Here is a 25,547-nt window from a genome sequence, read left to right as displayed (position 1 = left end):
CCACAGGAACTGTCTTAGCGAAAGGCATCTTGAGGGGAAAGCTGTAACTCTGTGAGATGATTTCACAGAACACAAACAAGTTTCTTAGAAAGCTTCTTTCTCTTTGTTATCGGAGGATATTTCCTTTGGCCCTAGAGGCTTCAAAGGGATCCGAAATATCTGTTCTCAGATTCCTCAGAAATAAGGCTAGAAAAGAGATCCACGAAATACAGATGTAACACTGTGAGATGAATTAACAGAACACTAAGCAGTTTCTCAGAAAGCTTCCTTCCAGATTTCATCTGAGGATATTTTCTTTTTCACCATAGCCCTCTATGGGCTTCCAAATATCACTTTGCCAATTCCACAGGAACTGTCTTAGCGAAACGCTTCTTGAGGGGAAAGCTGTAACTCTGTGAGATGATTTCACAGAACTTAAAGAAGTTTCTCAGAAAACTTCTTTCTCTTTGTTATCAGAGGATATTTCCTTTGGCCCCTAGTCTTCAATGGGATCCGAAATATCGGTACTCAGATTCCACCGAAATAAGGCTAGTAAAGAGATCCACGAAATAAACATGTAACTCTGTGCGATGAATTAACAGAACACTAAGCAGTTTCTCAGAAAGCTTCTTTCCAGATTTCATCTCAGGATATTTCCTTTTTGACCGTAGACATCTATGGGCTTCCAAATATCTCTTTGCCAATTCCACAAGAACTGTCTTAGTGATAGGCTTCTTGAGGGGAAAGCTGTAACTCTGTGAGATGATTTCACAGAACACAAAGAAGTTTCTCAGAAAGCTTCTTTCTCTTTGTTTTCGGAGGATATTTCCTTTGGCCTTATAGTCTTCAAAGGGATCCGAAATATCTGTTCTCAGATTCCACAGAAATAAGGCTAGCAAAGAGATCCACGAAATACACATGTAGCACTGTGAGATGAATTAACAGAACACTAAGCAGTTTCTCAGAAAGCTTCTTTCCAGATTTCATCTGACGATATTTCCTTTTTGACCAAAGCCCTCTAACGGCTTCCAAATATCACTTTGCCAATTCCACAAGAACTGTCTTAGCGAAAGGCTTCTTTAGGAGAAAGCTGTAACTCTGTGAGATGATTTCAGAGAACACCAAGAAGTTTATCAGAAAGCGTCTTTCTCTTTGTTATCGGAGGATATTTCCTTTCGCCCTATAGTCTTCAAAGAGATCCGAAATATCTGTTCTCAGATTCCACAGAAATGAGGCTACCAAAGAGATCCACGAAATACACATGTAACTCTGTGAGGTGAATTAACAGAACACTAAGCAGTTTCTCAGAAAGCTTCTTTCCAGATTTCATCTGAGGATATTTCCTTTTTCACCATAGCCCTCTACGCGCTTCCAAATATCACTTCGCCAATTCCTCAAAAACTGTCTTAGCGAAAGTCTTCTTGAGGGGAAAGCTGTAACTCTGTGAGATGATTTCACAGAACACAAGGAAGTTTCTCAGAAAGCTTCTTTCTCTTTGTGATCGGAGGATATTTCCTTTGGCCCTATAGTCTTCAAAGGGATCCGAAATATCTGCTCTCAGATTCCAAAGAAATAATCCTAGCAAAGAGATCCACGAAATACAGATGTAACTCTCTGAGATGAATTAACAGAACACTAAGCAGTTTCTCACAAAGCTTCTTTAAAGATTTCATCTGAGGATATTTCCTTTTTCACCATAGCCCTCTATGGGCTTCCAAATATCACTTTGCCAATTCCACAGGAACTGTCTTAGCGAAAGGCTTCTTGAGGGGAAAGCTGTAACTCTGTGAGATGATTTCACAGAACACAAAGAAGTTTCTCAGAAAGCTTCTTTCTCTTTGTTATCGGAGAATATTCCCTTTGGCCCTATAGTCTTCAAAGGGATACGAAATATCTGTTCTCAGATACCACAGAAATAAGGCTAGCAAAGATAAAGACGAAATACACATGTAACGCTGTGAGATGAATTAACAGAACACTAAGCAGTTTCTCAGAGAGCTTCTTTACAGATTTCATCTGAGGATATTTCCTTTTTCACCATAGCCCTTTACTGACTTCCAAATATCACTTTGCCAATTCCACAGGAACTGTCTTAGCGAAAGGCTTCTTGAGGGGAAAGCTGTAACTCTGTGTGATGATTGCACAGAACACAAAGAAGTTTCTCAGAAAGCTTCTTTCTCTTTGTTATCGGAGGATATTTCCTTTCGCCCTATAGTCTTCAAAGGGATCCGAAATATCTGTTCTCAGATTCCACAGAAATGAGACTACCAAAGAGATCCACTAAATACACATGTAACTCTGTGAGGTGAATTAACAGAACACTAAGCAGTTTCTCAGAAAGCTTCTTTCCAGATTTCATCTGAGGATATTTCCTTTTTCACCATAGCCCTCTATGGGTTTCCAAATATCACTTTGCCATTCCACAAGAACTGTCTTAGAGAAAGGCTTCTTGAGGGGAAAGTTGTAACTCTGTGAGGTGATTTCACAGAACACAAAGAAGTTTCTCAGAAAGCTTCTTTCTCTTTGTTATCGGAGGAGATTTCTTTGGCCCTAGAGTCTTGAAAGGGATCCGAAATATCTGTTCTCGGATTCCTCAGAAATAAGGCTAGAAAAGAGATCCACGAAATACACATGTAACTCTGTGAGATGAATTAACGAAACACTGAGCAGTTTCTCAGAAAGCTTCTTTCCAGATTTCATCTGAGGATATTTCCTTTTTCACCATGGCCCTCTAAGTGCTTCCAAATATCACTTTGCCAATTCCACAGGAACTGTCTTAGCGAAAGGCTTCTGGAGGGGAAAGCTGTAACTCTGTGAGATGATTTCACAGAACACAAAGAAGTTTCTCAGAAAGCTTCTTTCTCTTTGTTATCGGAGGATATTTCCTTTGGCCCTATAGTCTTCAAAGGGATCCGAAATATCTGTTCTCAGATTCCACACAAATAAAGCTAGCAAAGAGATCCACGACATACACATGTTACTCTGTGAGATGAATTAACAGAACACTAAGCAGTTTCTCAGAAAGCTTCTTTCCAGATTTCATCTGAGGATATTTCCTTTTTCACCATAGCCCACTATAGGCTTCCAAATATCACCTTGCCAATTCCACAAGAACTGTCTTAGCGAAAGGCTTCTTGAGGGGAAAGATGTAACTCGGTGGGATGATTTCACAGAACACAAAGAAGTTTCTCAGAAAGCTTCTTTCTCTTTGATTTCGGAGGATATTTCCTTTGGCTCTATAGTCTTCAAAGGGATCCGAAATATCTGTTCTCAGATTCCTCAGAAATAATGCTAGAAAAGAGATCCACAAAATACACATGTAACTCTGTGAGATGAATTAACAGAACACTAAGCAGTTTCTCAGAAAGCTTCTTTCCAGATTTCATCTGAGGATATTTCCTTTTTCACCGTAGCCCTCTATGGGCTTCCAAATATCACTTTGCCAATTCCACAAGAACTGTCTTAGCGAAAGTCTTCTTGAGAGGAAAGCTGTAACTCTATGAGATGATTTCACAGAACACAGAGAAGTTTCTCAGAAAGCTTCTTTCTCTTTGTTATCGGAGGATATTTCCATTGGCCCTAGGTCTTCAAAGGGATCCGAAATATCTGTTCTCAGATTCCTCAGAAATAAGGCTAGAACAGAGATATTCGAAATACACATGTAACTCTGTGAGATGAATTAACAGAACGCTAAGCAGTTTCTCAGAAAGCTTCTTTCCAGATTTCATCTGAGGATATTTCCTTTTTCAGCCTAGCCCCCTATTGGCTTCCAAATATCACTTTGCCAATTCCACAGGAACTGTCTTAGCGAAAGGCATCTTGAGGGGAAAGCTGTAACTCTGTGAGATGATTTCACAGAACACAAAGAAGTTTCTCAGAAAGCTTATTTCTCTTTGTTATCGGAGGATATTTCCTTTGGCCCTATAGTCTTCAAAGGGATCCGAAATATCTGTTCTCAGATTCCACAGAAATAAGGCTACAAAAGAGATCCACGAAATACACATGTAACTCTGTGAGATGAATTAACAGAACACTAAGCAGTTTCTCAGAAAGCTTCTTTCCAGATTTCATCTGAGGAGATTGCCTTTTTCACCATAGCCCACTATGGGATTCAAATATCACTTTGCCAATTCCACAAGAACTGTCTTAGCGAAGGCTTCTTAAAGGGAAAGCTGTAACTCAGTGAGATGATTTCACAGAACTGAAAGAAGTTTCTCAGAAAGCTTCTTTCTCTTTGTTATCAGAGGATATTTCCTTTGGCCCCATAGTCTTCAAAGGGATCCGAAATATCGGTACTCAGATTCCACCGAAATAAGGCTAGCAAAGAGATCAACGAAATACACATGTAACTCTGTGCGATGAATTAACAGAACACTAAGCAGTTTCTCAGAAAGCTTCTTTCCAGATTTCATCTCAGGATATTTCCTTTTTGACCGTAGACGTCTATGGGCTTCCAAATATCTCTTTGCCAATTCAACAAGAAGTGTCTTAGCGAAAGGCTTCTTGAGGGGAAAGCTGTAACTCTGTGAGATGATTTCACAGAACACAAAGAAGTTTCTCAGAAAGCTTCTTTCTCTTTGTTATCGGAGGATATTTCCTTTGGCCCTAGAGTCTTCAAAGGGATCCGAAATATCTGTTCTCAGATTCCTCAGAAATAAGGCTAGAAAAGAGATCCACGAAATACACATGTAACTCTGTGAGATGAATTAACAGAACACTAAGCAGTTTCTCAGAAAGCTTCTTTCCATATTTCATCTGAGGATATTTCCTTTTTCACCATAGCCCTCTACTGGCTTCCAAATATCACTTTGCCAATTCCACAGGAACTGTCTTAGCGAAAGGCTTCTTGAGGGGAAGCTGTAACTCTGTGAGATGATTTCACAGAACACAAAGAAGTTTCTCAGAAAGCTTGTTTCTCTTTGTTATCGGAGGATATTTCCTTTGGCCCTAGAGTCTTCAAAGGGATCCGAAATATCTGTTCTCAGATTCCTCAGAAATAAAGCTAGAAAAGAGATCCACGAAATACACATGCAACTCTGTGAGATGAATTAACAGAACACTAAGCAGTTTCTGAGAAAGCTTCTTTCCAGATTTCATCTGAGAATATTTCCTTTTTCACCATAGCCCTCTATGGGCTTCCAAATATCACTTTGCCAATTCCACAGGAACTGTCTTAGCGAAAGGCTTCTTGAGGGGAAAGCTGTAACTCTGTGAGATGATTTCACAGAACACAAAGAAGTTTCTCAGAAAGCTTCTTTCTCTTTGTTATCGGAGGATATTCCCTTTGGCCCTATAGTCTTCAAAGGGATCCGAAATATCTGTACTCAGATTCCACAGAAATGAGGCTAGCAAAGAGATTCACGAAATATACATGTAACTCTGTGAGATGAATTAACAGAACACTAAGCAGTTTCTCAGAAAGCTTCTTTCCAGATTTCATCTGAGGATATTTCCTTTTTCACCGGAGCCCTCTTTGGGCTTCCAAATATCACTTTGCCAATTCCACAAGAACTGTCTTAGCGAAAGGCTTCTTGAGGGGAAAGCTGTAACTCTGTGAGATGATTTCACAGAACACAAAGAAGTTTCTCAGAAAGCTTCTTACTCTTTGTTATCGGAGGATATTTCCTTTGGCCCTATAGTCTTCAAAGGGATCCGAAATATCTGTTCTCAGATTCCAAAGAAATAAGGCTAGCAAAGATATCCACGAAATACACATGTAACTCTGTGAGATGAATTAACAGAACACTAAAGAGTTTCTCAGAAAGCTTCTTTCCAGATTTCATCTGAGGATATTTCCTTTTTCGCCATAGCCCTCTATGGGCTTCCAAATATCACTTTGCTAATTCCACAAGAACTGTCTTAGCGAAAGGCTTCTTGAGGGGAAAGCTGTAACTCTGTGAGATGATTTCACAGAACACAAAGAAGTTTCTCTGAAAGCTTCTCTCTCTTGGTTATCGGAGCATATTTCCCTTGGCCCTGGAGTCTTCAAAGGGATCCGAAATATCTGTTCTCAGATTCCTCAGAAATAAGGCTAGAAAAGAGATCCACGACATACACATGTAACTCTATGAGATGAATTAACAGAACACTAAGCAGTTTCTCGGAAACCTTCTTTCCAGATTTCATCTGAGGATATTTCTTTTTTCACCATAGCCCTCTACTGGCTTCCAAATATCACTTTGCCAATTCCACAGGAGCTGTCGTAGCGAAAGGCTTCTTGAGGGGAAAGCTGGAACTCTGTGAGATGATTTCACAGAACACAAAGAAGTTTCTCAGAAAGCTTCTTTCTTTTTTTATCGGAGGATATTTCCTTTGGCCCTAGAGTCTTCAAAGGGATCAGAAATATCTGTTCTCAGATTCCTCAGAAACAAGGCTAGAAAAGAGTTCCACGAAATACACATGTAACTCTGTGAGATAAATTAACAGAACACTAAGCAGTTTCTCAGAAAGCTTCTTTCCAGATTTCATCTGAGGATATTTCCTTTTTCACCATAGCCCTCTGTGGGCTTCCAAATATCACTTTGCCAATTCCACAAGAACTGTCTTAGCGAAAGGCTTCTTGAGGGGAAAGCTGTAACTCTGTGAGATGATTTCACAGAACACAAAGAAGTTTCTCAGAAAGCTTCTTTCTCTTTGTTTTCGGAGGATATTTCCTTTGGCCCTATAGTCTTCAAAGGGATCCGAAATATCTGTTCTCAGATTCCAAACAAATAAGGCTAGCAAAGAGATGCACGAAATACACATGTCACTCTGTGAGATGAATTAACAGAACACTAAGCAGTTTCTCAGAAAGCTTCTTTCCAGATTTCATCTGAGGATATTTCCTTTTTCACCAAAGCCCTCTAAGGGCTTCCAAATATCACTTTGCCAATTCCACAAGAACTGTCTTAACGAAAGGCTTCTTGAGGAGAAAGCTGTAATTCTGTGAGATGATTTCACAGAACACAAAGAAGTTTATCAGAAAGCGTCTTTCTCTTTGTTATCGGAGGATATTTCCTTTGGCCCTATAGTCTTCAAAGGGATCCGAAATATCTGTTCTCAGATTCCACAGAAATGAGGCTACCAAAGAGATCCACGAAATACACATGTAACTCTGTGAGATGAATTAACAAAACACTGAGCAGTTTCTCAGAAAGCTTCTTTCCAGATTTCATCTGAGGATATTTCCTTTTTCACCATAACCCACTAAGAGCTTTCCTAATAGCACTTTGCCAATTCCACAAGAACTGTCTTAGCGAAAGGCTTCTTGAGGGGAAAGCTGTAACTCTGTGAGATGATTTCACAGAACACAAAGAAGTTTCTCAGAGAGCTTATTTCTCTTTTTTATCGGAGGATATTTCCTTTGGCCCTATAGTCTTCAAAGGGATCGGAAATATCTGTTATCAGATTCCACACAAATAAAGCTAGCAAAGAGATCCACGACATACACATGTAACTCTGTGAGATGAATTAACATGACACTAAGCAGTTTCTCAGAAAGCTTCTTTCCAGATTTCATCTGATGATATTTCCTTTTTCACCGTAGCCCTCTTTGGGCTTCCAAATATCACTTTGCCAATTCCACAAGAACTGTCTTAGCGAAAGGCTTCTTGAGGGGAAAGCTGTAACTCTGTGAGATGATTTCACAGAACACAAAGAAGTTTCTCAGAAAGCTTCTTTCTCTTTGTTATCGGAGGATATTTCCTTTGGCCCTATAGTCTTCAAAGGGATCCGAAATATCTGTTCTCAGATTCCAAAGAAATAAGGCTAGCAAAGATATCCACGAAATACACATGTAACTCTGTGAGATGAATTAACAGAACAGTAAAGAGTTTCTCAGAAAGCTTCTTTCCAGATTTCATATGAGGATATTTCGTTTTTCGCCATAGCCCTCTATGGGCTTCCAAATATCACTTTGCCAATTCCACAAGAACTGTCTTAGCGAAAGGCTTCTTGAGGGGAAAGCTGTAACTCTGTGAGATGATTTCACAGAACACAAAGAAGTTTCTCTGAAAGCTTCTCTCTCTTGGTTATCGGAGCATATTTCCCTTGGCCGTAGAGTCTTCAAAGGGATCCGAAATATCTGTTCTCAGATTCCTCAGAAATAAGGCTAAAAAAGAGATCCATGAAATACACATGTAACTCTGTGAGATGAATTAACAGAACACTAAGCAGTTTCTCAGAAAGCTTCTTTCCAGATTTCATCTGAGGATATTTCCTTTTTCACCATAGCCCTCTACTGGCTTCCAAATATCACTTTGTCAATACCACAGGAACTGTCTTAGCGAAAGGCTTCTTAAAGGGAAAGCTGTAACTCTGTGAGATGATTTCACAGAACTTAAAGAAGTTTCTCAGAAAGCTTCTTTCTCTTTGTTATCAGAGGATATTTCCTTTGGCCCCATAGTCTTCAATGGGATCCGAAATATCGGTACTCAGATTCCACCGAAATAAGGCTAGCAAAGAGATCCACGAAATACACATGTAACTCTGTGCGATGAATTAACAGAACACCAAGCAGTTTCTCAGAAAGCTTCTTTCCAGATTTCATCTCAGGATATTTCCTTTTTGACCATAGACGTCTAAGGGCTTCCAAATATCACTTTGCCAATTCCACAGGAACTGTCTTAGCGAAAGGCTTCTTGAGGGGAAAGCTGTAACTCTGTGAGATGATTTCACAGAACACAAAGAAGTTTCTCAGAAAGCTTCTTTCTCTTTGTTATCGGAGGATATTTCCTTTGGCCCTATAGTCTTCAAAGGGATCCGAAATATCTGTTCCCAGATTCCACACAAATAAAGCTAGCAAAGAGATCCACGACATACACATGTAACTCTGTGAGATGAATTAACAGAACACTAAGCAGTTTCTCAGAAAGCTTCTTTCCAGATTTCATCTGAGGATATTTCCTTTTTCACCGTAGCCCTCTTTGGGCTTCCAAATATCACTTTGCCAATTCCACAAGAACTGTCTTAGCGAAAGGCTTCTGGAGGGGACAGATGTAACTCGGTGAGATGATTTCACAGAACACAAAGAAGTTTCTCAGAAAGCTTCTTTCTCTTTGTTATCGGAGGATATTTCCTTTGGCCGTATAGTCTTCAAAGGGATCCGAAATATCTGTTCTCAGATTCCAAAGAAATAAGGCTAGCAAAGATATCCACGAAATACACATGTAACTCTGTGAGATGAATTAACAGAACAGTAAAGAGTTTCTCAGAAGAGATGCACAAAATACACATGTAACTCTGTGAGATGAATTAACAGAACACTAAGCAGTTTCTCAGAAAGCTTCTTCCAGATTTCATCTTTGGATATTTCCTTTTTCACCATATCCCTCTATTGGCTTCCAATTATCAATTTGCCAATTCCACAGGAACTGTCTTAGCGAAACTCATCTTGAGGGGAAAGCTGTAACTCTGTGAGATGATTTCACAGAACACAAAGAAGTTTCTCAGAAAGCTTCTGTCTCTTTGTTAACGGAGGATATTTCCTTTGGCCCTAGAGTCTTCAAAGGGATCCGAAATATCTGTTCTCAGATTCGTCAGAAATAAGGCTAGAAAAGAGATCCACGAAATACACATGTAACTCTGTGAGATGAATTAACAGAACACTAAGCAGTTTCTCAGAAAGCTTCTTTCCAGATTTCATCTGAGGATATTTCCTTTTTCACCACAGCCCTCTACTGGCTTCCAAATATCATTTTAACAATTCCACAGGAACTGTCTTAGCGAAAGGCTTCTTGAGGCGAAAGCTGTATCTCTGTGAGATGATTTCACAGAGCACAAAGAAGTTTCTCAGAAAGCTTCTTTATCTTTGTTTTCAGAGGATATTTCCTTTGGCCCTATAGTCTTCAAAGGGATCCGAAATATCTGTTCTCAGATTCCACACAAATAAGGCTAGCAAAGAGATGCACGAAATACACATGTAACTCTGTGAGATGAATTAACGGAAAACTAAGCAGTTTCTCAGAAAGCTTCTTTCCAGATTTCATCTGAGGAGATTGCTTTTTTCACCATAGCCCACTATGGGATTCAAATATCACTTTGCCAATTCCACAAGAACTGTCTTAGCGAAAGGCTTCTTAAAGGGAAAGCTGTAACTCTGTGAGATGATTTCACAGAGCACAAAGAAGTTTCTCAGAAAGCTTCTTTCTCTTTGTTTTCAGAGGATATTTCCTTTGGCCCTATAGTCTTCAAAGGGATCCGAAATATCTGTTCTCAGATTCCACACAAATAAGGCTAGCAAAGAGATGCACGAAATACACATGTAACTCTGTGAGATGAATTAACGGAAAACTAAGCAGTTTCTCAGAAAGCTTCTTTCCAGATTTCATCTGAGGAGATTGCCTTTTTCACCATAGCCCACTATGGGATTCAAATATCACTTTGCCAATTCCACAAGAACTGTCTTAGCGAAAGGCTTCTTAAAGGGAAAGCTGTAACTCTGTGAGATGATTTCACAGAACTTAAAGAAGTTTCTCAGAAAGCTTCTTTCTCTTTGTTATCAGAGGATATTTCCTTTGGCCCCATAGTCTTCAATGGGATCCGAAATATCGGTACTCAGATTCCACCGAAATAAGGCTAGCAAAGAGATCCACGAAATACACATGTAACTCTGTGCGATGAATTAACAGAACACTAAGCAGTTTCTCAGAAAGCTTCTTTCCAGATTTCATCTCAGGATATTTCCTTTTTGACCGTAGACGTCTATGGGCTTCCAAATATCTCTTTGCCAATTCCACAAGAAGTGTCTTAGCGAAAGGCTTCTTGAGGGGAAAGCTGTAACTCTGTGAGATGATTTCACAGAACACAAAGAAGTTTCTCAGAAAGCTTCTTTCTCTTTGTTATCGGAGGATATTTCCTTTGGCCCTACAGTCTTCAAAGGGATCCGAAATATCTGTTCTCAGATTCCTCAGAAATAAGGCTAGAAAAGAGATCCACGAAATACACATGTAACTCTGTGAGATGAATTAACAGAACACTAAGCAGTTTCTCAGAAAGCTTCTTTCCAGATTTCATCTGAGGATATTTCCTTTTTCACCATAGCCCTCTACTGGCTTCCAAATATCACTTTGCCAATTCCAAAGGAACTGTCTTAGCGAAAGGCTTTTTGAGGGGAAAGCTGTAACTCTGTGAGATGATTTCACAGAACACAAAGAAGTTTCTCAGAAAGCTTCTTTCTCTTTGTTATCGGAGGATATTTCCTTTGGCCCTAGAGTCTTCAAAGGGATCCGAAATATCTGTTCTCAGATTCCTGAGAAATAAGGCTAGAAAAGAGAAATACGAAATACACATGTAACTCTGTGAAATGAATTAACAGAACACTAAGCAGTTTCTCAGAAAGCTTCTTTCCAGATTTCATCTGAGGATATTTCCTTTTTCACCATAGCCCTCTATGGGCTTCCAAATATCACTTTGCCAATTCCACAAGAACTGTCTTCGCGAAAGTCTTCTTTAGAGGAAAGCTGTAACTCTGTGAGATGATTTCACAGAATACAGAGAAGTTTCTCAGAAAGCTTCTTTCTCTTTGTTATCGGAGGATATTTCCATTGGCCCTAGAGTCTTCAATGGGATCCGAAATATCTGTTCTCAGATTCCTCAGAAATAAGGCTACAACAGAGATATACGAAATACACATGTAACTCTGTGAGATGAATTAACAGAACGCTAAGCAGTTTCTCAGAAAGCTTCTTTCCAGATTTCATCTGAGGATATTTCCTTTTTCAGCCTAGCCCCCTATTGTCTTCCAAATATCACTTTGCCAATTCCACAGGAACTGTCTTAGCGAAAGGCATCTTGAGGGGGAAGCTGTAACTCTGTGAGATGATTTCACAGAACACAAAGAAGTTTCTCAGAAAGCTTATTTCTCTTTGTTATCGGAGGATATTTCCTTTGGCCCTATAGTCTTCAAAGGGATCCGAAATATCTGTTCTCAGACTCCACAGAAATAAGGCTACAAAAGAGATCCACGAAATACACATGTAACTCTGTGAGATGAATTAACAGAACACTAAGCAGTTTCTCAGAAAGCTTCTTTCCAGATTTCATCTGAGGAGATTGCCTTTTTCAGCATAGCCCACTATGGGATTCAAATATCACTTTGCCAATTCCACAAGAACTGTCTTAGCGAAAGGCTTCTTAAAGGGAAAGCTGTAACTCTGTGAGATGATTTCACAGAACTTAAAGAAGTTTCTCAGAAAGCTTCTTTCTCTTTGTTATCAGAGGATATTTCCTTTGGCCCCATAGTCTTCAATGGGATCCGAAATATCGGTACTCAGATTCCACCGAAATAAGGCTAGCAAAGAGATCCACGAAATACACATGTAACTCTGTGCGATGAATTAACAGAACCCTAAGAAGTTTCTCAGAAAGCTTCTTTCCAGATTTCATCTCAGGATATTTCCTTTTTGACCGTAGAGGTCTATGGGCTTCCAAATATCACTTTGCCAATTCCACAAGAAGTGTCTTAGCGAAAGGCTTCTTGAGGGGAAAGCTGTAACTCTGTGAGATGATTTCACAGAACACAAAGAAGTTTCTCAGAAAGCTTCTTTCTCTTTGTTATCGGAGGATATTTCCTTTGGCCCTAGAGTCTTCAAAGGGATCCGAAATATCTGTTCTCAGATTCCTCAGAAATAAGGCTAGAAAAGAGATCCACGAAATACACATGTAACTCTGTGAGATGAATTAACAGAACACTAAGCAGTTTCTCAGAAAGCTTCTTTCCAGATTTCATCTGAGGATATTTCCTTTTTCACCATAGCCCTCTACTGGCTTCCAAATATCACTTTGCCAATTCCACAGGAACTGTCTTAGCGAAAGGCTTCTTGAGGGGAAAGCTGTAACTCTGTGAGATGATTTCACTGAACACAAAGAAGTTTCTCAGAAAGCTTCTTTCTCTTTGTTATCGGAGCATATTTCCCTTGGCCCTAGAGTCTTCAAAGGGATCCGAAATATCTGTTCTCAGATTCCTCAGAAATAAGGCTAGAAAAGAGATCCACGACATACACATGTAACTCTATGAGATGAATTAAGAGAACACTAAGCAGTTTCTCGGAAAGCTTCTTTCCAGATTTCATCTGAGGATATTTGTTTTTTCACCATAGCCCTCTACTGGCTTCCAAATATCACTTTGCCAATTCCACAGGAGCTGTCGTAGCGAAAGGCTTCTTGAGGGGAAAGCTGTAAATCTGTGAGATTTTTTCACAGAACACAAAGAAGTTTCTCAGAAAGCTTCTTTCTTTTGTTATCGGAGGATATTTCCTTTGGCCCTAGAGTCTTCAAAGGGATCAGAAATATCTGTTCTCAGATTCCTCAGAAATAAGGCTAAAAAAGAGATCCACGAAATACACATGTAACTCTGTGAGATGAATTAACAGAACACTAAGCAGTTTCTCACAAAGCTTCTTTCCAGATTTCATCTGAGGATATTTCCTTTTTCACCATAGCCCTCTACTGGATTCCAAATATCACTTTGCCAATTCCACAGGAAATGTCTTAGCGAAAGGCTTCTTGAGGGGAAAGCTGTAACTCTGTGAGATGATTTCACAGAACACAAAGAAGTTTCTCAGAAAGCTTCTTTCTCTTTGTTTTCGGAGGATATTTCCTTTGGCCCTATAGTCTTCAAAGGAATCCGAAATATCTGTTCTCAGATTCCAAACAAATAAGGCTAGCAAAGAGATCCAAGAAATACACATGTAACTCTGTGAGATGAATTAACAGAACACTAAGCAGTTTCTCAGAAAGCTTCTTTCCAGATTTCATCTGAGGATATTTCCTTTTTCACCAAAGCCCTCTAAGGGCTTCCAAATATCACTTTGCCAATTCCACAAGAACTGTCTTAACGAAAGGCTTCTTGAGGAGAAAGCTGTAACTCTGTGAGATGATTTCACAGAACACAAAGAAGTTTATCAGAAAGCGTCTTTCTCTTTATTATCGGAGGATATTATCTTTGGCCCTATAGTCTTCAAAGGGATCCGAAATATCTGTTCTCAGATTCCACAGAAATGAGGCTACCAAAGAGATCCACGAAATACACATGTAACTCGGTGAGATGAATTAACAAAACACTGAGCAGTTTCTCAGAAAGCTTCTTTCCAGATTTCATCTGAGGATATTTCCTTTTTCACCATAGCCCTCTAAGGGCTTCCAAATATCACTTTGCCAATTCCACAGGAACTGTCTTTGCGAAAGGCTTCTTGAGGGGAAAGCTGTAACTCTGTGAGATGATTTCACAGAACACAAAGAAGTTTCTCAGAAAGCTTCTTTCTCTTTGTTATCGGAGGATATTTCCTTTCGCCCTATAGTCTTCAAAGGGATCCGAAATATCTGTTCTCAGATTCCACACAAATAAAGCTAGCAAAGAGATCCACGACATACACATGTAACTCTGTGAGATGAATTAACAGAACACTAAGCAGTTTCTCAGAAAGCTTCTTTCCAGATTTCATCTGAGGATATTTCCTTTTTCACCATAGCCCGCTATAGGCTTCCAAATATCACTTTGCCAATTCCACAAGAACTGTCTTAGCGAAAGGCTTCTTGAGGGGACAGATGTAACTCGGTGAGATGATTTCACAGAACACAAAGAAGTTTCTCAGAAAGCTTCTTTCTCTTTGTTATCGGAGGATATTTCCTTTGGCCCTATAGTCTTCAAAGGGATCCGAAATATCTGTTCTCAGATTCCTCAGAAATAATGCTAGAAAAGAGATCCACGAAATACACATGTAACTCTGTGAGATGAATTAACAGAACAATAAGCAGTTTCTCAGAAAGCTTCTTTCCAGATTTCATCTGAGGATATTTCCTTTTTCACCATAGCCCTCTATGGGCCTCCAAATATCACTTTGCCAATTCCACAAGAACTGTCTTACCGAAAGGCTTCTTGAGGGGAAAGCTGTAACTCTGTTAGCTGATTTCACCGAACACAAAGAAGTTTCTCAGAAAGCTTCTTTCTCTTTGTAATCGGAAGATATTTCCTTTGGCCCTATAGTCTTCAAAGGGATCCGAAATATCTGTTCTCAGATTCCACAGAAATAAGGCTAACAAAGAGATCCACGAAATACACATGTAACTCTGTGAGATAAATTAACAGAACACTAAGCAATTTCTCAGACAGCTTCTTTGCAGATTTCATCTGAGGATATTTCCTTTTTCACAGTAGCCCTCTTTGGGCTTCCAAATATCACTTTGCCAATTCCACAAGAACTGTCTTAGCGAAAGGCTTCTTGAGGGGAAAGCTGTAACTCTGTGAGATGATTTCACAGAACACAAAGAAGTTTCTCAGAAAGCTTCTTTCTCTTTGTTATCGGAGGATATTTCCTTTGGCCCTATAGTCTTCAAAGGGATCCGAAATATCTGTTCTCAGATTCCAAAGAAATAAGGCTAGCAAAGATATCCACGAAATACACATGTAACTCTGTGAGATGAATTAACAGAACACTAAAGAGTTTCTCAGAAAGCTTCTTTCCAGATTTCATCTGAGGATATTTCCTTTTTCGCCATAACCCTCTATGGGCTTCCAAATATCACTTTGCCAATTCCACAAGAACTGTCTTAGCGAAAGGCTTCTTGAGGGGAAAGCTGTAACTCTGTGAGATGATTTCACAGAACACAAAGAAGTTTCTCTGAAAGCTTCTCTCTCTTGGTTATCGGAGCATATTTCCCTTGGCCCTAGAGTCTTCAAAGGGATCCGAAATATCTGTTCTCAGATTCCTCAGAAATAAGGCTAGAAAAGAGATCCACGACATACACATGTAACTCTATGAGATGAATTAACAGAACACTAAGAAATTTCTCGGAAAGCTTCTTTCCAGATTTCATCTGAGGATATTTCTTTTTTCACCATAGCCATCTACTGGCTTCCAAATATCACTTTGCCAATTCCACAGGAGCTGTCGTAGCGAAAGGCTTCTTGAGGGGAAAGCTGTAACTCTGTGAGATGATTTCACAGAACACAAAGAAGTTTCTCAGAAAGCTTCTTTCTTTTGTTATCGGAGGATATTTCCTTTGGCCCTAGAGACTTCAAAGGGATCAGAAATATCTGTTCTCAGATTCCTCAGAAATAAGGCTAAAAAAGAGATCCACGAAATACACATGTAACTCTGTGAGATGAATTAACAGAACACTAAGCAGTTTCTCAGAAAGCTTCTTTCCAGATTTCATCTGAGGATATTTCCTTTTTCACCATAGCCCTCTACTGGCTTCCAAATATCACTTTGCCAATACCACAGGAACTGTCTTAGCGAAAGGCTTCTTGAGGGGAAAGCTGTAACTCTGTGAGATGATTTCACAGAACACAAAGAAGTTTCTCAGAAAGCTTCTTTCTCTTTGTTTTCGGAGGATATTTCCTTTGGCCCTATAGTCTTCAAAGGGATCCGAAATATCTGTTCTCAGATTCCACAGAAATGAGGCTAACAAAGAGATCCACGAAATACACATGTAACTCTGTGAGATGAATTAACAAAACACTGAGCAGTTTCTCAGAAAGCTTCTTTCCAGATTTCATCTGAGGACATTTCCTTTTTCACCATAGCCCTCTAAGGGCTTCCAAATATCACTTTGCCAATTCCACAGGAACTGTCTTAGCGAAAGGCTTCTTGAGGGAAAGCTGTAACTCTGTGAGATGATTTCATAAAACACAAAGAAGTTTCTCAGAAAGCTTCTTTCTCTTTGTTATCGGAGGATATTTCCTTTGGCCCTATAGTCTTCAAAGGGATCCGAAATATCTGTTCTCAGATTCCACACAAATAAAGCTAGCAAAGAGATCCACGACATACACATGTTACTCTGTGAGATGAATTAGCAGAACACTAAGCAGTTTCTCAGAAAGCTTCTTTCCAGATTTCATCTGAGGATATTTCCTTTTTCACCATAGCCCTCTATAGGCTTCCAAATATCACTTTGCCAATTCCACAAGAACTGTCTTAGCGAAAGGCTTCTTGAGGGGAAAGATGTAACTCGGTGAGATGATTTCACAGAACACAAAGAAGTTTCTCAGAAAGCTTCTTTCTCTTTGTTATCGGAGGATATTTCCTTTGGCCCTATAGTCTTCAAAGGGATCCGAAATATCTGTTCTCAGATTCCTCAGAAATAATGCTAGAAAAGAGATCCACGAAATACACATGTAACTCTGTGAGATGAATTAACAGAACACTAAGCAGTTTCTCAGAAAGCTTCTTTCCAGATTTCATCTGAGGATATTTCCTTTTACACCATAGCCCTCTATGGGCTTCCAAATATCACTTTGCCAATTCCACAAGAAGTGTCTTAGCGAAAGGCTTCTTGAGGGGAAAGCTGTAACTCTGTTAGCTGATTTCACCGAACACAAAGAAGTTTCTCAGAAAGCTTCTTTCTCATTTTTATCGGAAGATATTTCCTTTGGCCTTATAGTCTTCAAAGGGATCCGAAATATCTGTTCTCAGATTCCACACAAATAAGGCTAGCAAAGAGATGCACAAAATACACATGTAACTCTGTGAGATGAATTAACAGAACACTAAGCAGTTTCTCAGAAAGCTTCTTTCCAGATTTCATCTGAGGATATTTCCTTTTTCACCACAGCCCTCTAAGGGCTTCCAAATATCACTTTGCCAATTCCACAGGAACTGCCTTAGCGAAAGGCATCTTGAGGGGAAAGCTGTAACTCTGTGAGATGATTTCACAGAACACAAAGCAGTTTCTGAGAAAGCTTCTTTCTCTTTGTTATCGAAGGATATTTCCTTTGGCCCTATAGTCTTCAAAGGGATCCGAAATATCTGTTCTCAGATTCCACAGAAATAAGGCTACAAAAGAGATCCACGAAATACACATGTAACTGTGTGAGATGAATTAACAGAACATTAAGCAGTTTCTCAGAAAGCTTCTTTCCAGATTTCATCTGAGGAGATTGCCTTTTTCACCATAGCCCACTATGGGATTCAAATATCACTTTGCCAATTCCACAAGAACTGTCTTAGCGAAAGGCTTCTTAAAGGGAAAGCTGTAACTCTGTGAGATGATTTCACAGAACTTAAAGAAGTTTCTCAGAAAGCTTCTTTCTCTTTGTTATCAGAGGATATTTCCTTTGGCCCCATAGTCTTCAATGGGATCCGAAATATCGGTACTCAGATTCCACCGAAATAAGGTTAGCAAAGAGATCCACGAAATACACATGTAACTCTGTGCAATGAATTAACAGAACACTAAGCAGTTTCTCAGAAAGCTTCTTTCCAGATTTCATCTCAGGATATTTCCTTTTTGACCATAGACGTCTATGGGCTTCCAAATATCTCTTTGCCAATTCCACAAGAAGTGTCTTAGCGAAAGGCTTCTTGAGGGGAAAGCTGTAACTCTTTGAGATGATTTCACAGAACACAAAGAAGTTTCTCAGAAAGCTTCATTCTCTTTGTTATCGGAGGATATTTCCTTTTGCCCTACAGTCTTCAAAGGGATCCGAAATATCTGTTCTCAGATTCCTCAGAAATAAGGCTAGAAAAGAGATCCACGAAATACACATGTAACTCTGTGAGATGAATTAACAGAACACTAAGCAGTTTCTCAGAAAGCTTCTTTCCAGATTTCATCTGAGGATATTTCCTTTTTCACCATAGCCCTCTACTGGCTTCAAATATCACTTTGCCAATTCCACAGGAACTGTCTTAGCGAAAGGCTTCTTGACGGGAAAGCTGTAACTCTGTGAGATGATTTCACTGAACACAAAGAAGTTTCTCAGAAAGCTTCTTTCTCTTTGTTATCGGAGGATATTTCCTTTGGCCCTAGAGTCTTCAAAGGGATCCGAAATATCTCTTCTGAGAATCCTGAGAAATAAGGCTAGAAAAGAGAAATACGAAATACACATGTAACTCTGTGAGATGAATTAACAGAACACTAAGCAGTTTCTCAGAAAGCTTCTTCCAGAATTCATCTTTGGATATTTCCTTTTTAACCATATCCCTCTATTGGCTTCCAATTATCACTTTGCCAATTCCACAGGAACTGTCTTAGCGAAACTCATCTTGAGGGGAAAGCTGTAACTCTGTGAGATGATTTCACAGAACACAAAGATGTTTCTCAGAAAGCTTCTTTCTCTTTGTTATCGGAGGATATTTCTTTTGGCCCTATAGTCTTCAAAGGGATCCGAAATATCTGTTCTCAGATTCCACAGAAATAAGGCTAGCAAAGAGATCCACGATATACACATGTAACTCTGTGAGATGAATTAACAGAACACTAAGCAGTTTCTCAGAAAGCTTCTTTCCAGATTTCATCTGAGGATATTTCCTTTTTCACCGTAGCCCTTTACTGGCTTCCAAATATCACTTTACCAATTCCACAGAAACTGTCTTAGCGAAAGGCTTTTTGAGGGGAAAGCTGTAATTCTGTGAGATGATTTCACAGAACACAAAGAAGTTTCTCAGAAAGCTTCTGTCTCTTTGTTATCGGAGGATATTTCCTTTGGCCCTAGAGTCTTCAAAGGGATCCGAAATATCTGTTCTCAGATTCGTCAGAAATAAGGCTAGAAAAGAGATCCACGAAATACACATGTAACTCTGTGAGATGAATTAACAGAACACTAAGCAGTTTCTCAGAAAGCTTCCTTCCAGATTTCATCTGAGGATATTTCCTTTTTCACCACAGCCCTCTACTGGCTTCCAAATATCATTTTACCAATTCCACAGGAACTGTCTTAGCGAAAGGCTTCTTGAGGCGAAAGCTGTATCTCTGTGAGATGATTTCACAGAGCACAAAGAAGTTTCTCAGAAAGCTTCTTTCTCTTTGTTATCGAAGGATATTTCCTTTGGCCCTATAGTCTTCAAAGGGATCCGAAATATCTGTTCTCAGATTCCACAGAAATAAGGCTACAAAGGGGATCCACGAAATACACATGTAACTCTGTGAGATGAATTAACAGAACATTAAGCAGTTTCTCAGAAAGCTTCTTTCCAGATTTCATCTGAGGAGATTGCCTTTTTCACCATAGCCCACTATGGAATTCAAATATCACTTTGCCAATTCCACAAGAACTGTCTTAGCGAAAGGCTTCTTAAAGGGAAAGCTGTAACTCTGTGAGATGATTTCACAGAACTTAAAGAAGTTTCTCAGAAAGCTTCTTTCTCTTTGTTATCAGAGGATATTTCCTTTGGCCCCATAGTCTTCAATGGGATCCGAAATATCGGTACTCAGATTCCACCGAAATAAGGCTAGCAAAGAGATCCACGAAATACACATGTAACTCTGTGCGATGAATTAACAGAACACTAAGCAGTTTCTAAGAAAGCTTCTTTCCAGATTTCATCTCAGGATATTTCCTTTTTGACCATAGACGTCTATGGGCTTCCAAATATCTCTTTGCCAATTCCACAAGAAGTGTCTTAGCGAAAGGCTTCTTGAGGGGAAAGCTGTAACTCTGTGAGATGATTTCACAGAACATAAAGATGTTTCTCAGAAAGCTTCTTTCTCTTTGTTATCGGAGGATATTTCTTTTGGCCCTATAGTCTTCAAAGGGATCCGAAATATCTGTTCTCAGATTCCACAGAAATAAGGCTAGCAAAGAGATCCACGATATACACATGTAACTCTGTGAGATGAATTAACAGAACACTAAGCAGTTTCTCAGAAAGCTTCTTTCCAGATTTCATCTGAGGATATTTCCTTTTTCACCATAGCCCTTTACTGGCTTCCAAATATCACTTTACCAATTCCACAGAAACTGTCTTAGCGAAAAGCTTTTTGAGGGGAAAGCTGTAATTCTGTGAGATGATTTCACAGAACGCAAAGAAGTTTCTCAGAAAGCTTCTGTCTCTTTGTTATCGGAGGATATTTCCTTTGGCCCTAGAGTCTTCAAAGGGATCCGAAATATCTGTTCTCAGATTCGTCAGAAATAAGGCTAGAAAAGAGATTCACGAAATACACATGTAACTCTGTGAGATGAATTAACAGAACACTAAGCAGTTTCTCAGAAAGCTTCTTTCCAGATTTCATCTGAGGATATTTCCTTTTTCACCGTAGCCCTTTACTGGCTTCCAAATATCATTTTCCAATTCCACAGGAACTGTCTTAGCGAAAGGCTTCTTGAGGCGAAAGCTGTATCTCTGTGAGATGATTTCACAGAGCACAAAGAAGTTTCTCAGAAAGCTTCTTTCTCTTTGTTTTCAGAGGATATTTCCTTTGGCCCTATAGTCTTCAAAGGGATCCGAAATATCTGTTCTCAGATTCCACACAAATAAGGCTAGCAAAGAGATGCACGAAATACACATGTAACTCTGTGAGATGAATTAACGGAAATCTAAGCAGTTTCTCAGAAAGCTTCTTTCCAGATTTCATCTGAGGAGATTGCCTTTTTCACCATAGCCCACTATGGGATTCAAATATCACTTTGCCAATTCCACAAGAACTGTCTTAGCGAAAGGCTTCTTAAAGGGAAAGCTGTAACTCTGTGAGATGATTTCACAGAACTTAAAGAAGTTTCTCAGAAAGCTTCTTTCTCTTTGTTATCGAAGGATATTTCCTTTGGCCCTATAGTCTTCAAAGGGATCCGAAATATCTGTTCTCAGATTCCACAGAAATAAGGCTACAAAAGAGATCCACGAAATACACATGTAACTCTGTGAGATGAATTAACAGAACATTAAGCAGTTTCTCAGAAAGCTTCTTTCCAGATTTCATCTGAGGAGATTGCCTTTTTCACCATAGCCCACTATGGGATTCAAATATCACTTTGCCAATTCCACAGGAACTGTCTTAGCGAAAGGCTTCTTAAAGGGAAAGCTGTAACTCTGTGAGATGATTTCACAGAACTTAAAGAAGTTTCTCAGAAAGCTTCTTTCTCTTTGTTATCAGAGGATATTTCCTTTGGCCCCATAGTCTTCAATGGGATCCGAAATATCGGTACTCAGATTCCACAGAAATAAGGCTAGCAAAGAGATCCACGATATACACATGTAACTCTGTGAGATGAATTAACAGAACACTAAGCAGTTTCTCAGAAAGCTTCTTTCCAGATTTCATCTGAGGATATTTCCTTTTTCACCGTAGCCCTTTACTGGCTTCCAAATATCACTTTACCAATTCCACAGAAACTGTCTTAGCGAAAGGCTTTTTGAGGGGAAAGCTGTAATTCTGTGAGATGATTTCACAGAACACAAAGAAGTTTCTCAGAAAGCTTCTGTCTCTTTGTTATCGGAGGATATTTCCTTTGGCCCTAGATTCTTCAAAGGGATCCGAAATATCTGTTCTCAGATTCGTCAGAAATAAGGCTAGAAAAGAGATCCACGAAATACACATGTAACTCTGTGAGATGAATTAACAGAACACTAAGCAGTTTCTCAGAAAGCTTCTTTCCAGATTTCATCTGAGGATATTTCCTTTTTCACCACAGCCCTCTACTGGCTTCCAAATATCATTTTACCAATTCCACAGGAACTGTCTTAGCGAAAGGCTTCTTGAGGCGAAAGCTGTATCTCTGTGAGATGATTTCACAGAGCACAAAGAAGTTTCTCAGAAAGCTTCTTTCTCTTTGTTATCGAAGGATATTTCCTTTGGCCCTATAGTCTTCAAAGGGATCCGAAATATCTGTTCTCAGATTCCACAGAAATAAGGCTACAAAGGAGATCCACGAAATACACATGTAACTCTGTGAGATGAATTAACAGAACATTAAGCAGTTTCTCAGAAAGCTTCTTTCCAGATTTCATCTGAGGAGATTGCCTTTTTCACCATAGCCCACTATGGGATTCAAATATCACTTTGCCAATTCCACAAGAACTGTCTTAGCGAAAGGCTTCTTAAAGGGAAAGCTGTAACTCTGTGAGATGATTTCACAGAACTTAAAGAAGTTTCTCAGAAAGCTTCTTTCTCTTTGTTATCAGAGGATATTTCCTTTGGCCCCATAGTCTTCAATGGGATCCGAAATATCGGTACTCAGATTCCACCGAAATAAGGCTAGCAAAGAGATCCACGAAATACACATGTAACTCTGTGCGATGAATTAACAGAACACTAAGCACTTTCTCATAAAGCTTCTTTCCAGATTTCATCTCAGGATATTTCCTTTTTGACCATAGACTTCTATGGGCTTCCAAATATCTCTTTGCCAATTCCACAAGAAGTGTCTTAGCGAAAGGCTTCTTGAGGGGAAAGCTGTAACTCTGTGAGATGATTTCACAGAACACAAAGAAGTTTCTCAGAAAGCTTCTTTCTCTTTGTTATCGGAGGATATTTCCTTTGGCCCTACAGTCTTCAAAGGGATCCGAAATATCTGTTCTGAGATTCCTCAGAAATAAGGCTAGAAATGAGATCCACGAAATACACATGTAACTCTGTGAGATGAATTAACAGAACACTAAGCAGTTTCTCAGAAAGCTTCTTTCCAGATTTCATCTGAGGATATTTCCTTTTTCACCATAGCCCTCTACTGGCTTCCAAATATCACTTTGCCCATTCCACAGGAACTGTCTTAGCGAAAGGCTCCTTGAGGGGAAAGCGGTGACTCTGTGAGATGATTTCACTGAACACAAAGAAGTTTCTCAGAAAGCTTCTTTCTCTTAGTTATCGAAGGATATTTCCTTTGGCCCTATAGTCTTCAAAGGGATCCGAAATATCTGTTCTCAGATTCCACACAAATAAGGCTACAAAAGAGATCCACGAAATACACATGTAACTCTGTGAGATGAATTAACAGAACATTAAGCAGTTTCTCAGAAAGCTTCTTTCCAGATTTCATCTGAGGATATTTCCTTTTTCACCATAGCCCTCTACTGGCTTCCAAATATCACTTTGCCAATTCCACAGGAACTGTCTTAGCGAAAGGCTTCTTGAGGGGAAAGCTGTAACTCTGTGAGATGATTTCACTGAACACAAAGAAGTTTCTCAGAAAGCTTCTTTCTCTTTGTTATCGGAGGATATTTCCTTTGGCCCTAGAGTCTTCAAAGGGATCCGAAATATCTGTTCTCAGAATCCTGAGAAATAAGGCTAGAAAAGAGAAATACGAAATACACATGTAACTCTGTGAGATGAATTAACAGAACACTAAGCAATTTCTCAGAAAGCTTCTTCCAGATTTCATCTGAGAATATTTCCTTTTTCACCATAGCCCTCTATGGGCTTCCAAATATCACTTTGCCAATTCCACAGGAACTGTCTTAGCGAAAGGCTTCTTGAGGGGAAAGCTGTAACTCTGTGAGATGATTTCACAGAACACAAAGAAGTTTCTCAGAAAGCTTCTTTCTCTTTGTTTTCGGAGGATATTTCCTTTGGCCCTATAGTCTTCAAAGGAATCCGAAATATCTGTTCTCAGATTCCAAACAAATAAGGCTAGCAAAGAGATGCACGAAATACACATGTAACTCTGTGAGATGAATTAACAGAACACTAAGAAGTTTCTCAGAAAGCTTCTTTCCAGATTTCATCTGAGGATATTTCCTTTTTCACCAAAGCCCTCTAAGGGCTTCCAAATATCACTTTGCCAATTCCACAATAACTGTCTTAACGAAAGGCTTCTTGAGGAGAAAGCTGTAACTCTGTGAGATGATTTCACAGAACACAAAGAAGTTTATCAGAAAGCGTCTTTCTCTTTGTTATCGGAGGATATTTCCTTTGGCCCTATAGTCTTCAAAGGGATCCGAAATATCTGTTCTCAGATTCCACAGAAATGAGGCTACCAAAGAGATCCACGAAATACACATGTAACTCTGTGAGATGAATTAACAATACACTGAGCAGTTTCTCAGAAAGCTTCTTTCCAGATTTCATCTGAGGATATTTCCTTATTCACCATAGCCCTCTAAGGGCTTCCAAATATCACTTTGCCAATTCCACAGGAACTGTCTTAGCTAAAGGCTTCTTGAGGGGAAAGCTGTAACTCTGTGAGATGATTTCACAGAACACAAAGAAGTTTCTCAGAAAGCTTCTTTCTCTTTGTTATCGGAGGATATTTCCTTTGGCCCTATAGTCTTCAAAGGGATCCGAAATATCTGTTCTCAGACTCCACACAAATAAAGCTAGCAAAGAGATCCACGACATACACATGTAACTCTGTGAGATGAATTAACAGAACCCTAAGCAGTTTCTCAGAAAGCTTCTTTCCAGATTTCATCTGAGGATATTTCCTTTTTCGCCATAGCCCTCTATGGGCTTCCAAATATCACTTTGCCAATTCCACAAGAACTGTCTTAGCGAAAGGCTTCTTGAGGGGAAAGCTGTAACTCTGTGAGATGACTTCACAGAACACAAAGAAGTTTCTCTGAAAGCTTCTCTCTCTTGGTTATCGGAGCATATTTCCCTCGGCCCTAGAGTCTTCAAAGGGATCCGAAATATCTGTTCTCAGATTCTTCAGAAATAAGGCTAGAAAAGAGATCCACGACATACACTTGTAACTCTATGAGATGAATTAACAGAACACTAAGAAATTTCTCGGAAAGCTTCTTTCCAGATTTCATCTGAGGATATTTCTTTTTTCACCGTAGCCCTCTACTGGCTTCCAAATATCACTTTGCCAATACCACAGGAACTGTCTTAGCGAAAGGCTTCTTGAGGGGAAAGCTGTAACTCTGTGAGATGATTTCACAGAACACAAAGAAGTTTCTCAGAAAGCTTCTTTCTCTCTGTTTTCGGAGGATATT

Source organism: Macaca mulatta, chromosome 9 (genome assembly GCF_049350105.2).
Source record: "Macaca mulatta isolate MMU2019108-1 chromosome 9, T2T-MMU8v2.0, whole genome shotgun sequence".
Lineage (NCBI taxonomy): Eukaryota > Metazoa > Chordata > Mammalia > Primates > Cercopithecidae > Macaca > Macaca mulatta.
This window is presented reverse-complemented; position numbering follows the sequence as displayed.